The following is a 16,545-nucleotide window of genomic DNA, read 5'->3' on the forward strand; positions in this document are numbered from 1 at the left end:
CCCTAGGAATACATAGATAAATATCTTGTGATGCTTGCACCAGAGAAGCTAATAGTTGAATGGGCAGCACAGAAATCCAAGCATTTAAGATGTGAAAGCTGAGTCTGAGGTAATGAGGAAGAAACAGACATCTAAAAGAGATTTGGTGAGGGAATTCCCAGGAGGAAAATGTTTTGAATAAAGAAAAGCATGAAGTGGAGACTGTACATGGGAGTGTATGAAGTAATGAGTAGATCAGTGTTGCCAGAGCTGCAAGGTAAGGCACCGAATGTTGAATGGTCCTTACTATGAAAGAAATGGCAACACCAAATGAATAGGAAAGTATTCTAAATTTGTGAAAGTAAGAATATGAAATCATATTATCATAGGTAATGATACCAAACAACCTAAAGTCATTGACCAAAAAGGAAAAAAAGGTAAAACACACAACTGAGATACATGGTAATATACTATTAAAGAAAAATAAAACCATGTTAAAGTCAAACGGCTTTTTCTATATTTCTATTAAATTTCAAACATTACTTATGTGTATTGGTTTGTATATTCAAAATATATAAACAAAATATGAAAAGTTAGGTACTCAGAGCAGGATGCTTCTGCCTAAAGTATTCACATGATGTGGGGAAAAGGTGTTTTGACATAACTTCATGAATACCCATCTAATTAGTAATTAAGCTCCCTGACTTGAAAAGCATACATGTGTTTATAGATGTGTTTATAAAAATGAATGGATAGGTATTATGCTTTCTTTCTTTAGTTATTATTATTTTTAAATTTTGGCATGTTGAATCATTTTTCAAGCACATTTAAGAAACCATCATATTTTAATAAAACTCTAAGATGAATCATTTTACAAAGTTAAAAATCCTATGATACTTTGTATGTCTAACTTTCTCACATCATTTAGGTAACTTTATCTCTGCATGTAATAGATTTTCTTAAACTGGTCCTATCTCCACTAATAATTAATTGGATGGACATTTGCTCAATTTTGCAACTGTGAGCAACTCAGGAGAAGACTACATTTCTATACTCATATGAAAGATTTAGGACATAAGAGAAGAGTTGTAAAGCACTGAAAATAATTGTTAAATCTCAGAAGGCAGTGTTTCAGAAGTTAGTTTTCTAACAAACTAACTTAATATCCAAAAATACTAACTAACATGGTAACACTCTCAATTTCTTCAAGATACCAATGTGGGATTTTAACGAGAAAACATATTTAGAAACGAGGTAGAAAATCATGAAGCAAGAGATTAAAGGTTTTGTTTTTTTTAGTTTTGAAAAGCATTTTAAGGAAATCATAAGATATCTTTATTGTTTTTTCATTATATTTTTAATTCTGTGCCTATATCCTATCATTATAACATTTGAAAGATAACACATTCACTTTGACTACAAATTTCTCAAATTCTAGGCCTATTCAGAGAAGGCATTCAAGCATTGGATTTTCTGGCCAAGTCTCAATAAGTCACCTATATAATCAGACTGATAAAACTAATGTTGTCTACTCTACTCCAATATTCTCAGGATTCAGTCCATAAAGAGAGCATAGCAGTTGAGCATGCATTCCTTTGAATTAAAGAATTTAGCAGGTCCATTTAACAGCACTGCTAGGGAGAAAAATATAAGTATAAATTTTTAAAAAAATCATTGGGTTGGCATCAACAACTGAGTACATCAATAAAACATAAAAGATGAGGTTGATGGCTTACAGGAATTCAGTAGGGGGGGAAGACAGAGAAGCAAACTAACATAATAAAGTTAAGACATGGAGAATCAAGTAAATTTTGTGGTTTCTATTTAATCTTTTTTGTGGGTATGTAGGTTTGCTTTTAAAGTTTTATAAAGAAATTTCAGTAAGGGTTTTAGTACTTTAGTATGGAAAGCCTGTGGTCTAAGATAAGCCATATATTAATGGTGAAATAGTAGGTTAATTTACAAACAAACCTCATGACTATGAGATATACGTTTTGCTGCATGCAGAGGCAATTACAGGTTTAATATATTTGGTGTCAGACATCAATCTTGCTAAATCAATCATAGTAAATTATTTCACAAACCTACCTGCAATTCAATGGCAAAGCCTCAAGTGGAAAACTAGCAAAGTTCACCCAACAAAAGAACAAAGATATATTTTATTGTTGCTCAAGAAGGAGTAACAAAGAATACTCAAGGATGGCCAGATATGATGATCATTATACTAAGCTTCCTCTGCTTCACCTAATGGACTCAATAAAGACTTATTAATAAACAAATTTTTCAAAACCAATTAGGCCCTGGCCCAACTTATTATGATACAATTTCTTCATTCCAACAGTTCACAGTTCTCTTCAATGTAAGTTTCTGCAACATCACTGCATCCTTATAGGTAGATGGGTTATTTTTATACCCATATGAAAATGAAAAAGTGCACTGTGTTTCTAGTTTGCATCTATAGATTTATCTTAGTAATGAATTTTTTAATGGTGAATAAAGAATGCAGAGTGTGTGCACAGCTCTTTGATTTCCGGGGAATTCAACCTGGAAGCTTCCTCAGAAAGAAATAAGTTTCTTCTGAAAATGGGAAGTTCCCCTTCCCACCTCTGCACCCTAGGCTTCAGTGCCTATTTCTTTTGTTTACTTCTCAAGCATCTCAAAGGCCTCAGTGTTATTCTGCAACAAGATTCCTGAAAGAAGTCATTTCTGTTGTACAGAATCTTGTTATGTAAATAGAAATTTCTTATTCATAGTCTTCCAATTAACTAGATGGAAGGAATCCTTTCACAATCCACACATATATCAAATCATCAGGATGTACACTTTAAATGTCCTAGTTTTATTTGTCAATTATACCTCAAAAAAGGTGAAAGAAAATAAAATATTTGGTTTTCAAAATTATATAAAAATAAAATATTTTACCTTTATCCACATATATTAATAAATATGCCTCAAATATAGATACATATTTCTATGTATCTCCTTTTAGTCTAGCAAATATTACCTTTCAATTCATTGCCTTTGGTGCTTTTCCTTAAACAAAATTAGGCTGATTTCAACAGAAGACATCTTTCAGATGTTGGAAGGGATATGATTTGAACCCTACTACTACTGTAAATTTTTTCACTTACTTTTGTCCTGAAAGAGAATACCTGGCAAAAACATACATCTTTATACATAGAGTGAGTCTAGATGTGTGTGTGTGTGTGTGTGTGTGTGTGTGTGTATTTATTTATATAGTTAGACTTTAGGCTTTCTGTTTTCCTAATGTGTAAGTCAAAAAGAAATAGTAAACATGGTTCTCTCTTGGTATTCTTAATAATGTAAATACTAAAAAAAAAAAAATTACAATAACACTCTAATGAAAGACATTTTCATTGGTGAACATGCTGACACACTCTTGCTAAGAATTAGACACTGTCTATTTCCCCATGTGCTTTCCATTTGGAGCTGGTGCTTCTGCTAGTCAGCAACCGTTCCTTGGCTGAGATCCTGCTCTTCTGACATCTCAAATGGTCGTGTAAAATGGCTGCATGGTGGGCTGGCCAGATGACTTTTTGGGTATGAAAACCTCTTTCAGTCTGTTACAAGTAAATTTTAGCCAATAGGCTTTCGTATCACCCTGTTCCTCTAATCTGTACCCTCCCTCATCCCCCTGTCCACCTCTGGCCCTGAATCCAAGTCATCAAACCCAAATATTGAAAAGCATTATAACCCTACTTGAAACTACTTACATTTTAATTTTGTATAAAATTCAAATGGACAACCTAAGAGCACAACTTGGCTCCAGACGGTATCATGATAATGTACAACATTGCTAAAGAGGAATTCCAATTTTTTCTAATTGGCCTTCATAGGAAAATGAGGAAAGGCTTTCAGCCTACTAAATTATTCAGTGCTAGTGCACATTCTCTAAATTTATTACTCTTGGCTGATCTAGAGTTTTAAACATAAACATTAGAATCTGAACTAAAAATGCAATAAATAGAGCTGTCTTTATCAACAGTGGCTATAAAGAAACTTCCATTTTCATAATTCACTGACAGTGACTATATATCATGAAATTTATTTTGATAAAAAGTTTAACAAATAAAGTGAGAGAAATAGATCTAACTAAAATAGCACTCAGTACTCTTACTTCAGGACCATGCCAGGACAAGTAATCACATATCTGTGGTTAATTGCTTCACACATATTCCTGTTTTTAACACTTCTGCAGTAAATTAAATAAGACTACTAAATGTGTTATAGAAGTTATGTCAAAGATCATATATTACTCCACTTGATTTTTGCACTAATACAGTTTATAAAAAATAGGCAAAAGTAATAAAAGTAAAAGCAGATGCAAAATATCTCTGGATGTAGGGGGCAGAAAAGCAGCAACATTTTTGCCTTGGCTGGTGTGGATCAGTGGTGGGAGCGTTGATCCACCCACCAAAGGGTTAAAGGTTTGATTTCTGGTGAAGGGCATGTATCTGGGTTGCAGGTTTGATCTCTGGCCCCAATCCGGGTGCACACGGGAGGCAGACGTTTCTCTCTCTCTGTTTCTAAAAATCAATGGAAAAAAATCCTTGGGAGAGGATTAACAACAACAAAAGCAAAACTTTAATTTGCTTGTTGACTTCACTCTTTTTTAATTTATCATTTTAATAATTAGATATTACATCCTTTCACATAATCCAACACTTTTTCCATTTTCCCCGTACTTTAAATTACTACATTCTCTGACTCAGTTCTCTCCTTTCCTCTCAAGACTTTCAATAGACTCACTTAATAATAATGATGCTTGTGCAACAATACTAATCACAAAAACTAGGAAGAATATTTATTGAGATTTACTGTGTTTCACGCATTGTGGTAAGAGCTTCATTTGAATTACCTTTTTAAAACCTTCATAACATCCCTACGGAGCTACCATAATTAACTGCTCTATGCACATGAAGAAACAGACTGAGAGTAATTAAGAAACCTGACATAGGGCTCGCATTCATTCATACACAGGCATCTGGTCTGGTGCCACACAGCTAGCATTTTAAAACATTAGTCAGATGTATTTTCCTGCTCAGAACCTTTTATCAGTTTCTCCCCACACTTGGAAGAAAATCCAGGCTCTTGCCACATCCTACTAACTGCTCGGTAATCTCAGCCTCTGGCTCTGTCCGGCTGCACCTCACCCAGTGTCCCCCTCATCGCTCGCTTTCAGCTCCAGTGCCTTCCTTGCTGCCTCCAAAAAGTGAAGGGCACTCTGAGCACCCTGACCTCAGGCCCCGCACACTGCCCCACGTCTGCCTGAAGCGCTTTGCCCTCGGGTACTTGCTTGGCTCGCTTCCTTACCTCGTTCAAGCCTCTGCTCAAATGATACACTGAGAGGAATTTCCTCGCTGTCTCCTCTAAAATGGCACTTCACCCCCGCCCTTTAGCTTTATTTTTCTTTTCTGGACTTACTCTCTGTTATCATGTTCCATGTTTGTATGCATGATATTGTCTTCCTCACAAAAGAAGACAGTCGTTGCTTTGTTCACTGCTCTATCCCTGTTGCCTAGTATAGCACATGGCATGTGGTGGTTAACTAACATTTGTGGGAGGAAGGAAGGAAGGAAGGAAGGAAGGAAGGAAGGAAGGAAGGAAGGAAGGAAGGAAGGAAGGGAGGGAGGGAGGGAGGGAGGGAGGGAGGGAGGGAGGGAGGGAGGGAGGGAGGGAGGGAGGGAGGGAGGAAATAAATTAGGGATCACAAGCAAGATACAAGTTCCAAAGCCTGACCCTCTATTCCCAATTCAAAGCACTGAATCAAATTTCTAATAAGATAAAACACACACACACACTAAAAACAAAGACAAACAAAAAATGTGATTGTAGTTCTAAGTCAAGATAAAACCAGTAATGATTCAGGGAAAATGTTTTCTCAAAACATATGATGATTGGATATCTTATGTATACATATATAAAATTCACATTTGGGTTAAAGTAAAAAAAATGTGAGATTTATAGTCATTTAATTTCATAGTGCTAAGCATTCCTGGGAATTAATTTTATTCTCCTTTGAAATTGATTGCAAATCTACTCTGAGGTTGTATATATACTATGCTAGACATTTACTGGAAAACTACGATATTTAATCACTATCCAGATGTTTTCAAAGAAACTCTACAGATGGTAGACATTATATCTGAAAGATCCAGTTTAGGAGATTTTCAGAATTATTATTAAGCTAAAACTTCTATCCAGTGCATAAAGCCAAATGAGGATAACTAGTAATCTGTTTTTGCTTTTGTTTTTCTACCTGATCTTTCTTTTTTTCTTTTCTATTGCCACTACCCTAAATCAGCCTTTTTAAGTTTCATAGGTAATATTGTAATAAGTATTCTCTCAACTTCTCACACTATCATTCCTAATCAACTCTACAAACTGGCTCCAAATGGAAGATACACTGTCTTTGTTTATAAACCTCAGACTCTCCATGGCTTTTGGGAGAAATTTGAAATTATTTAAACTAGCTCCAAAGGCTCTCAGTAACTGGATACTACCACGCCTATTGAATGCTGTCTTTCAGAGTTTCCCCAGAGAAGAAGCAACTATATTCATTGCTCCGTATAACCTAAACCAGAAGTAAACTTTTAGCTTAGGTTAAAGTGTGGCGATGTAATAACTGCCCCCAGAAACCCCAGGGCCTTAGCACCAAACAGGTTAATTTCTCCTTCAGTTATCTGCCCATCATGGCTTAGCTGTGGCTGCACTCCATCCTATTGTCACTCTGAAACCCATACTTCTAGAACTGTCTAAACATTTCAGGATGGGGCTGTGCAGATCACAAGGTCAAGCTTGCCATCAGTGGGAGGGTGTAGTATCAGCCACCACAGGGAGAGGCGGTGGGTAATGTGAACAATAATACAGTCTTGCTTAAAGAGAAAGTCATTCTTTCTTTTTTTAAAAGGAATATATTAAATTACTCAAAGAAAGATAGAATTGTCAGGTATATTCTCCCAAGGCCCAGCCCTTTTAAGGCAAGAAACATATCTTTACTCTAGGCAATTTCTTTGTTTCTCTGACTCTTCTTTCTATCTCCACCCTATAGCACCAAACATCATGTTTTCCAAATAGCACACATTCTAAACACATGTCTCAATTGGAGTGACTTTACATATCAGCTCATGCTAAGATGTTGTGTTTGAAAATTGTATTTTTGGTGAGTTAATTCCTTCCTTCCTTCCTTCCTTCCTTCCTTCCTTCCTTCCTTCCTTCCTTCCTTCCTTCCTTCCTTCCTTCCTTCCTTCCAAATTCTTCCCAAATGAAACTAACTTCTAGGAATTAATAAAAGGATATAATTTATAAATGGTAAAAATATGACCATTGAGTTCACTTAAAATAAATACAAAAGGCCAATAAACTTGTAAAAATATGCTCTACTACAATTGTTATTAAAGAAATTCAAAACAAATTGGGATAAATTTCTACCTTTAAATTTGTCAAAAATTTAAAAATGTGTAAGCCAGTGTTGAGCAGGTATATAGAGAAGTATGTATTGTTGATGGCAGCGTATGTTGCTGTAACCATTTTAGAAGCCATTGTGGCAATATCTATGAAACATTTTAATGCATATACATTTTGACTCAGGATTCCATAGCTAGTAAGATAACTATAATATGGTTGACAAGTTATCCCAAAAGAAATAAACAAGGATATTCACTTTACCTGGAAATCACTTAGTCCTGGGATACAAAACCAGGACTACCTAAATATTTATAAAAAATAAAGAGTGGAAAAAAATCTAAATGACCATCAATAGGAATGTACTGTACAATAAAATTAGGCATTTTAAAAAATACATATTACAACCCTACATGAATAAAGATTTCTAAGATATATTAAAATGAATAAATAATGCATACTCAAACATGCACATATATAATGGCATATACAGTACATAAAATTATTTTCTGGATATATATATCTGAACATATATGTGTGTGTATGTATATATATACATATATGAAGTATTGAAAACTGGTTATTTTTAAAGGCAGGTGATGATAGAAGATTTTTACTTTTTATTTATATATTTTTGTTGTTTGAATTTTAAAAGCATAGCTTGATTTAAAATAATATCAAGAGAGATATGGACCATTATTACATCTTTTTGTTTTGCCTGCCTTTAAAAAGTTAGTATTGTTATAAATATGGAAACAGGTTTGTTGTTTTGTCTGTCTGAAAAATATATTCTCATTTGTAAAAAAAACAAAAACACAGGCAACTGAGAAAAAAATAAAAGAACATAAAATTAGCATAGAATCCCACTACTAGGACTACAGTCTTATAAAAATACGTAACATGTGAAAGAATAATGAGCAGTAATTACAGATTAATCAGGCCAAGTAAGTAGTGACCAGGAACTGGTGTCACAGAGTAAACACATGCACCTTGTACTTCTGGTTTACCTGATCAAAAGAAAAAGAGAAAAATATGGGTATGGGGTGGTGGGATAGATGGCTTTGCTTAAAGTAACCAAATCTGAGGTATAGATTTTATTTGCACTTACCAATATTTTATGGAAAGGATCATTGCACTTATAGATGGTACTCAGGTATAACAGTAAATGATAGTAAACCGTTGAACTGATTGAAAATATGCTAGGAAGGTCTGTTCTGCCCCAACATTTCACCAAAGAACATCCAACCCAGCAATTCTTTATAGTTAAGTACCACCAATTTCGCTTCATTCCCTGTGATTAAAAACAATGATTTTTGTTAAAGCTCGAGTAGCCCCTAGTGGGACACATAGTAAGTTGTTACCAATCATTGGGACTGCAAAGTAGATTTGTTTATAATTTTTTTCAAAAAGCATTGGATACTAGAAGGAAAGAAAAGTGAAAGCTAAAGGGAGGTGGTATTGGTTAATACAGGTAGGGAAGCTTTTGTTACACCTTTTGGTCATAGTATATTTCTAATTCCGGCTACTATTACAGCCATTATTACAGAACACATCTGATTTCTTTCTGAAAAATTAAATCATTTGGTTATAATTATGACTAATCCTTATTGTGTTTCCCTTTGTCATTTTCTCACTTTCATTAGTGATCCTTTGTCTGAAGTAAGTAGGTGAGGAATTAGAACAATGCAGGTTTTATTTTAAGCCCTGCATTGTGCTGACAGTGAACCCACTGAGTTTCTTGCTTTGCCAAATAAAAACGATGGTTGAGAGAAACTCACTGAGTTAGGGTTGGTGGGAGGACAGCCAGGCCCACCCACCGGGTAAATATGACACCACATGAAATCTAGAGGTTCTGACGAATAAAGATAATTTTGAATAATGCTGCACACCTTGCCTGGTTTGGAGCATATGGCGGTGGTTCTGCCTTGCCAAGAAAATAATGTTTCTGTCTGCATATATTCTAACGGTTCACACAGAAGCATTACCTCTGTGTGACTCACAGAAACACAAGAAGGCCTTTGCTGCACCACACGGACAGAATTCATTGCAAAGGCTGATACTCTAAATAAAATCATCAGGAGTTGCATGGAATTAGATTTTAATCTGATGCTAGAACTGCAAGAGCAGTTCAAATGCATACAGTGTTTCTAAAGACCATGCTTTTGTGTACTCATAGATATAAAATGCTAACAGCCAGTGTGATTCAATTGGTTGAATTTCTTCCATGATATTGAGATTTTTTCAAAAGTGTATATTTTTCTAACTGACTTCTGACATATTTGCAATGAATACTTTTTATTTCTAAGTACGGGTTTCCCCCTGCTGTTAGGAAATATTCACTCTGAGGAGGAAAATTAACTCTTTCATGTATCCTGTTCACAACAATGAAGTGAAATGCACAGTCACTCCCTCCCCTCCCACGCTTCTGCTCGGTCTCTCTTTCTCAGTGTAACTCTCCCTCTGTGTCTCTAACACCTCAAAGTGCTCAGTCCTCCACCAACCCAGCCAGCAAAACATCTCTCTGGCAGTGCCTCGTGAACCTCAACTTTCTCACTCACTCTGCCTTCTCAAAACATTACTATTCTGTCTCAACTTCTCAAGACTCCCCTCATTAAAGAGACAAACAGCTCATTTTACCCAGTCATGACATATCTGTGTGAGGTTTAACCTACCATTCTTCTCTGTTAGTCTGTTAGCATTGTGATAATGCTGATTAACAATCTACATCCACTGGCTTGTAACAAAGCATTTCTTTTTCTTCCTCAAAGATCTGAGAATCAGCTGAGATGTTTTCAGGGTAGCCGGGCTTGGCTCTGGGCTCTGGTCAGGTTTAGATCTGCTTCTAAGTGTTCTGGGGCTCAGGCTGAAAGGCCAGCGGCTCTCTGAGACACGCACTTCTCAGAGGAAAACAAGAGGCTAAGCCGAATTGTGCAAATACACTTAAGGCCTCTGCTCACATAGTGTTCAGAAGTATTTCTTTAGCAAAAGCAAGTTGAATGACCAAGTTCAATATAAATGGGATAATGAAATATACTTTACCCACTAGAGTGCACTCGAAGGTCACGTGGCAGAAAAATAATGAAGAATTGAAAGTCTGCATAGCTTCCAAGGGAATATATTTGGTCTTTAGTGGGAATTTACTGGCGGGTAATACTGTAGCTTAAATGGAAATAGAATTTGTATTGGTGAAAAATGCTTGAAACTTTGTAATGTGAGAGGCAGGTGAAGGGATGTAGTATCCTATGAATCACATCTGACAAAGATATTCCTCTATTCCATCGATCATATAATGAGAATAAAATCTAGCACTTACTATGTGACAGGCACTGTTTTATGTGTTTTTCATATGTCAATTCATTTAATCATCACAATAAATAAATTAATGACTATTCTGGTTCTATTTGACAGGTTAGGAAACTGAGGCATAGAGAGATTAACCATTTAGTAAGGTGTGTACTCTAACTCCAGATCCTATGCTTCTGAGAGACAGAATATGAAAATGGACAATGACCAGACTATATATAAAATATAATATGTTATACCCATTGAATATATATAAATAGAACACTGACTCACAGTTTTCAGTAACTTTCACAGGAAACCAACCTATTATCTACAATATCCATCCTAGAAAGCCAGACTGCTAAAAATCACACTTGTAGGAAGCCTGATTGCTATGTGTAGTAGCAATCCAGGTAGCCCAACAATAACCCCGGTGTCATAGGGGCTATGTTACCTAAAATACCTATGATGACAACTTCCCACATTTTTGTTCCCACTACAAATTTAGGACCAACCAGAGAAAGCCAAATATGTACCCTAACCAGTCATATAGCATGCCCTGTTTCTAGGTAGCCCACCTATAGCTTCCCCAGGCAACAGCCTCCAATCAGAGCACATCAGGAGCCCTTCCATTTCTCCCTACAAAGGTTTCCCACTCCTCTGCCTGCCTTTGGGTCTCTGCCAAAACACAAGTGATAGTGGCTGACTTCCTTACTACAGCAAACTTTGAAAAAATACTTTTTGCTTTTCTCATTTGGTTAGTCTTTATTTCCACTTAACCAGAACAATACCCATCATTTATAATATAATTGAATTTGTGCATATCTAACATAGATACTAAGACTATATTTAAAATTACTGAAAGGGCAACAATCAGCTCCTTTCAGTGCATAATTCTGATAATATAGCTGTACTAATACTTAATATTTAGAGAAGAATATAGATACATCTATAGAAAGTTCAAATTAATGATAATAATAATAATAATAGAAAGTTTAAGTCAATGATATACATAACAATAATAGAAATAATAAAAACAATAGCTATTTTATTAAGCACTTATAAATATACACATTAAAATTTATTTATATTGTTACATACTCAGGTTAATTATATGAGATAATTACTGGGATTATCTCCATTTTACAGATGGAAAAGTGAGACTTAAAATGTTAAGCAACTTGCTTTGTTGTTTACTGTACAAACAAGGCTTAATTTTGTCCAGCTTAACTCCAAAATTTAAATGAAATTATGCTTAGTTCAATGACTGGCACACAGTAGGAAGTCGACTTAATAAATACTTATAGATAAAAAAGAGTGAATTAGTAAATAACCAAGGCAGTCAAACCTACACTGATGCTGAGAAGCTATTCACCAAACCCATGGAACTTAAATCTCCCTCAGCTCTTTTTTTTTCTACCTGCAATTATTTGTGTTCATCTGCATTTTTGCATATGTATAAAACTGAATTTTCCCAATTAGATAAGAATATCATAAGAGCATGGAATCATTTTTGCTTTTTCTCTAGTGTTTCATTTAACCGTGTGCATGCTGTGAGCACTTAGTCAATGCTGGGAAGCAGCAGACCCAGGATTCTGTGCCTGGTAAATTTACCAGTGACTGTTGGTTGCAGTGACTCTGGCCGCTTCCCTCACCAGATCCAAAGGTCCACAATCTCTCTATTAAGCAACCATCAAATCTTAGTTGAGTACTATGTGTATGTGGGAAGTTATGGCTAAGAGGTGACTTCCTGACAATCGAGTCTCCTGAGAATGCTCTCAACAATGAAATGTTGGAATAATTTGTTTTTCAGTTCTACAGCAGGACAGTGAAGGGAATTGTAATCTTGACGTGCACGTGAGTTAGAAGGCACAGTCCATTTTCTTCAAAGAGCTTGAGATCCATTGTAAGGAGACAATGAAATAACAACTTACAAAACACTTCACTGATAAACACCAAAGCAACGATATGAGGAATGTATTCAAGTAAAAATTGTTTAAAAGTTTTTAAAAATCTGCAAGCAGAAGATAAGATTTGCAATTATAAAAAATGGCTATAGGTGTATTTATAGGAAAGGGAGAAAAGAACATTTCATCATTGGGAATAGTGTGGCCAAAAGCACAGTGTTGGAAAAAGTAAGAAGTGTAAGGTGCGTGAGTGGATCAGTCCTGTAGGAAAAAAAGGGGTTTGTGCAAGGAAATAGTGGCCCGCATTTCCGTTAAGCCTTCGATGTATATGAAGAATGTCTGACCTTTAGTGGAAGATCAAAGAGTAACGGGAGATAACACAGGAGCTTATTTTGGACCTAGAACTTCCAAATGGCAATTCTACAATTTACATTTTTAGGGGATGAGTTATCACAACTAAATGCCATTTTTCTTCATATGTGATGTCTGCTCAAGTGACAACACGGTATTTTTATAAATAACACATTGTACCATCCTGCACTATTCCAAAGGAAATATGCCTGCTGCTCACCCCAATTCTTTCTTGATATTTCACTGCTTTACTCCTCAATAAATTATGGATTATTTCATGGATTATGCTCACAGCTTTATTTTTTTCTTCTTTTTCCAAAAAAGGCCACGAAAGAGTAAAATCTGTCTAGTAGACCATTGAACTCCTAGTACTCTTTCCTGAAGTCTCATGGGTAAGCTTACAGCCCATATTATAAAATTGGGAGGATTTTTTAAATTTTTATCACACTGCCATTTGCTAACACATTGAGCTTATCTTTTTATTAGTCTCTTCCACCCCTTTTCTTTTCTACTTTTGAGTTGCAACATCTCTTACATCAAACCTCTTTCTATCATGATCTCCAAATTTGTTATCTGGGTTTATTTTCAGTCCCTGGCCCGTATGCATCTCAGACATGTGAAAAATCTATGAGATATTTCCATAGACCTGGCAATTGATTATTAAAAATGCTTCCTTTAGGGAAAACACAGACTGGAAAAACCATAGCTGGACGTGGCCTCCTCCATTCATACACCTGTGCTGCAGAATGGAGCCTGAGAGCTAGCTCGGGGCCCATTTATCATAGTCCATCAAGAGTTTCAGCAATTGTTGCTTTTTTCAGAAGTCCCTGTGCTAGGTACTCTGAGTATACGAGGATGACAAAGATACTGTCCTTGCGATCAGAAACTTATATTCTAACCAAAGCTCAGGTCCTAATTATATCAGAGGGTGAAGGGTATTGTAAGAAAAGTAGAGGTTAAGGGCAATGAGAGTTCAAAGAGGAGGATTATTTCTCCCTGGCAAGGGCCAGTCATGCTTTCTGAAAGCTAAAATGCAATATTTTACCTATGTCCTAATGGTTAGGCAGGAAGCACTTTACAGTAACCCTTTATATCCAGGTACTTTGAGCTACAGAGAACTGTCTAACATCTGGAGTAACCTCACCCTCTTTTTTCCATCCTGGTAATGGTCCATTTAAGTTCATTGTACTTGATCTCAAGGAGTCCTAACAAATACAAATTGTCAATTTAAAAGGAACTGCTTGTTTAAGTTAATTTCAGGGTTTTACTTCTATTCATACTGTCTATAGCTATTCCACTCATTTGGATAGTTATAGAAAAGTAACCTGAAAAATAGTTCAATAAGTAACGCCAAAAGTTCCTTTCCACTACAATATTCCAGTTCTCTCATTTACTCCTAAATCTTAAATTTGCCTTAAGACTCTAACAGCACTGTAGTGAGCATGAAATGTGATTATAATTATGAAAGTAACTGGAAAAGAAAATATCAGCTTACTAGATATGGTATTCTAAAATAGAAATACATGGAATGGGGGAACCTCCAACTCAGAAATGCAAAGATTCTATCAGGATATGAAATTCATCGTCTCTCTACTGAGACTTCTTTTCTTTCTTCTTTTGTTACTTCTCTGTTGCATTAAATTATGTCTGTATTATAAAGTAGACTGCATTTTCCATTTCAAATTTTCTAATCATGAGAAGTAATTAACCTTATAATAGCTCTAATTTTGGATACCCAAACTGCCTTTTTTCTTATTAGTTATTTTAATTTATCTAACACATACTGGGATACTGACAATAAGCAGTACAAATTTTAGCTTAAATAGCCTGTAATCTGCTTGGAAGAGAGAACTGTCTCAATCTGTAATAACACACTGTAGTTTTTTAAGGTATATATATTGTTGAGTGATGTTCACTCATTGTGGCCATATTAAAGGAAAACTGTTACTGTTTCATACATTATAAAAATATATTTATTTAATTAAATAATTTTTTTTCTTTTGACGCACAGCTTTTAACTTACTTTTTTCCTTTTTCCCCAGCTTTATTGAGATATAATTGACATATAACATTGTGTAAGTTTAAGGTGTACAACACACTTGTATATAGCAAAATGATTATCACCAAGGCATTAGCTGCCACCTGCATCACATCACATAACTACCATTTCTTCCTTTGGTGAGAACAGGCATGGTCTACTCTCTTAGCAACTTTCAAATATATAATATAGTATTGGTAACTATAGTCACCATGTTAAATATTAAATACCCAGAACTTATCTTATAGCTGGAAGTTTATACTCTTTGGTAAAATTTCCCCCCACCCCCCAATCCCTTGTAAGCACCATTATAGTCTCTGTTTCTCTGAGTTGCCCTTTTTAGATTCCACATATAAGTGATATCATGCAGTATTTGTCTTTCTCTGCCTGACTTATTTCACTTAGCATCATGCCCTCAAGGTCCATCTCTGTTGTCACAAACAGCAGGATATTCTTCATTCTCATGGCTGGATAACCTTTCAGTAACATTATACACTAATACTATATAATGTTATATATTTTATCTTCTCTATCCATTCACCCATTAACAGACATTTCTGTTGTTTTTATATCTTAGCTATTGTGAATAATTCTGCAATGAACATGGGAGCACAAACATCTCTTTGAAATCCTATTTTTATTTTCTTTGGATATAGAGGGGTAAGCAAAAGTAGGTTTACAGTTGTTCATATGCAAAATATTCAATAAATAAAAATATAAGAATAAACTGTCTCACATACTCACAACTGCAAACCTGCTTTTCCTCACCCCTGTATAGCTAGAGGTGAGATGGCCGGGTCATATGGGAGTTCAAGTTTTAAACTTCTGAGGAACCTCCATGCTGTTGGCTGTATCAACTACATTCCCACCAACAGTGCCAAGGCTTCTCTTTTCTTTCTGTTCTCACTAACATTTGTTCTCTCTCTCTCTCTTTCTATAATTGGCATTCTAACAGGTGTGAGAGGATATCATGGTGGTTTTGAATTGCATTTCCCTGATGATTAGTGATGCTGAGCACCTTTTTATCTACCTGTTGGTCATTTGTATAACTTCTTTAGAAATTTGTCTGTTCAGATCCTCTTACACATTTTTTACTTGTGTTGTTTGGGGTTTGGTATTTTTGTTTTTGTTTGTCTTTTGTTTTGTTTTGTTTTGGTGTTGAGTTGTATGAGTCCTTCATGTATTTTGGATATCAATCCCTGATAAGATATGTGATTTGAAAATAGTTTCTCCCATTTCATAGGATGCTTTTCATTTTGTTGATAGTTTCCATTGCTGTGCAGAAGTTTTTTAGTTTGGTATAGTCCACTTGTTTATTTTTGCTTTTATTGCCTTTGCTTTTGGTGTCAAAAAAATCATGAAGGAGCTTATTCTTTATGTTTTGTTCTAGGAGTTTTATAGTTTCCGGCCTATGTACAAGTCTTTAATTTATTTTGTGTTGATTCTTGTGTATGGTGTAAGATAAGGGTCCAGTTTAATTCTTTTACATACAGTTTTTCAGTTTTCCCAGTACCAGTTATTGAAGAAACTATTCTTTCCCCATTTTATATTCTTGGCTCCTTT

The sequence above is a fragment of the Miniopterus natalensis genome, chromosome 13 (genome assembly GCF_054644295.1).
Source record: "Miniopterus natalensis isolate mMinNat1 chromosome 13, mMinNat1.hap1, whole genome shotgun sequence".
Lineage (NCBI taxonomy): Eukaryota > Metazoa > Chordata > Mammalia > Chiroptera > Miniopteridae > Miniopterus > Miniopterus natalensis.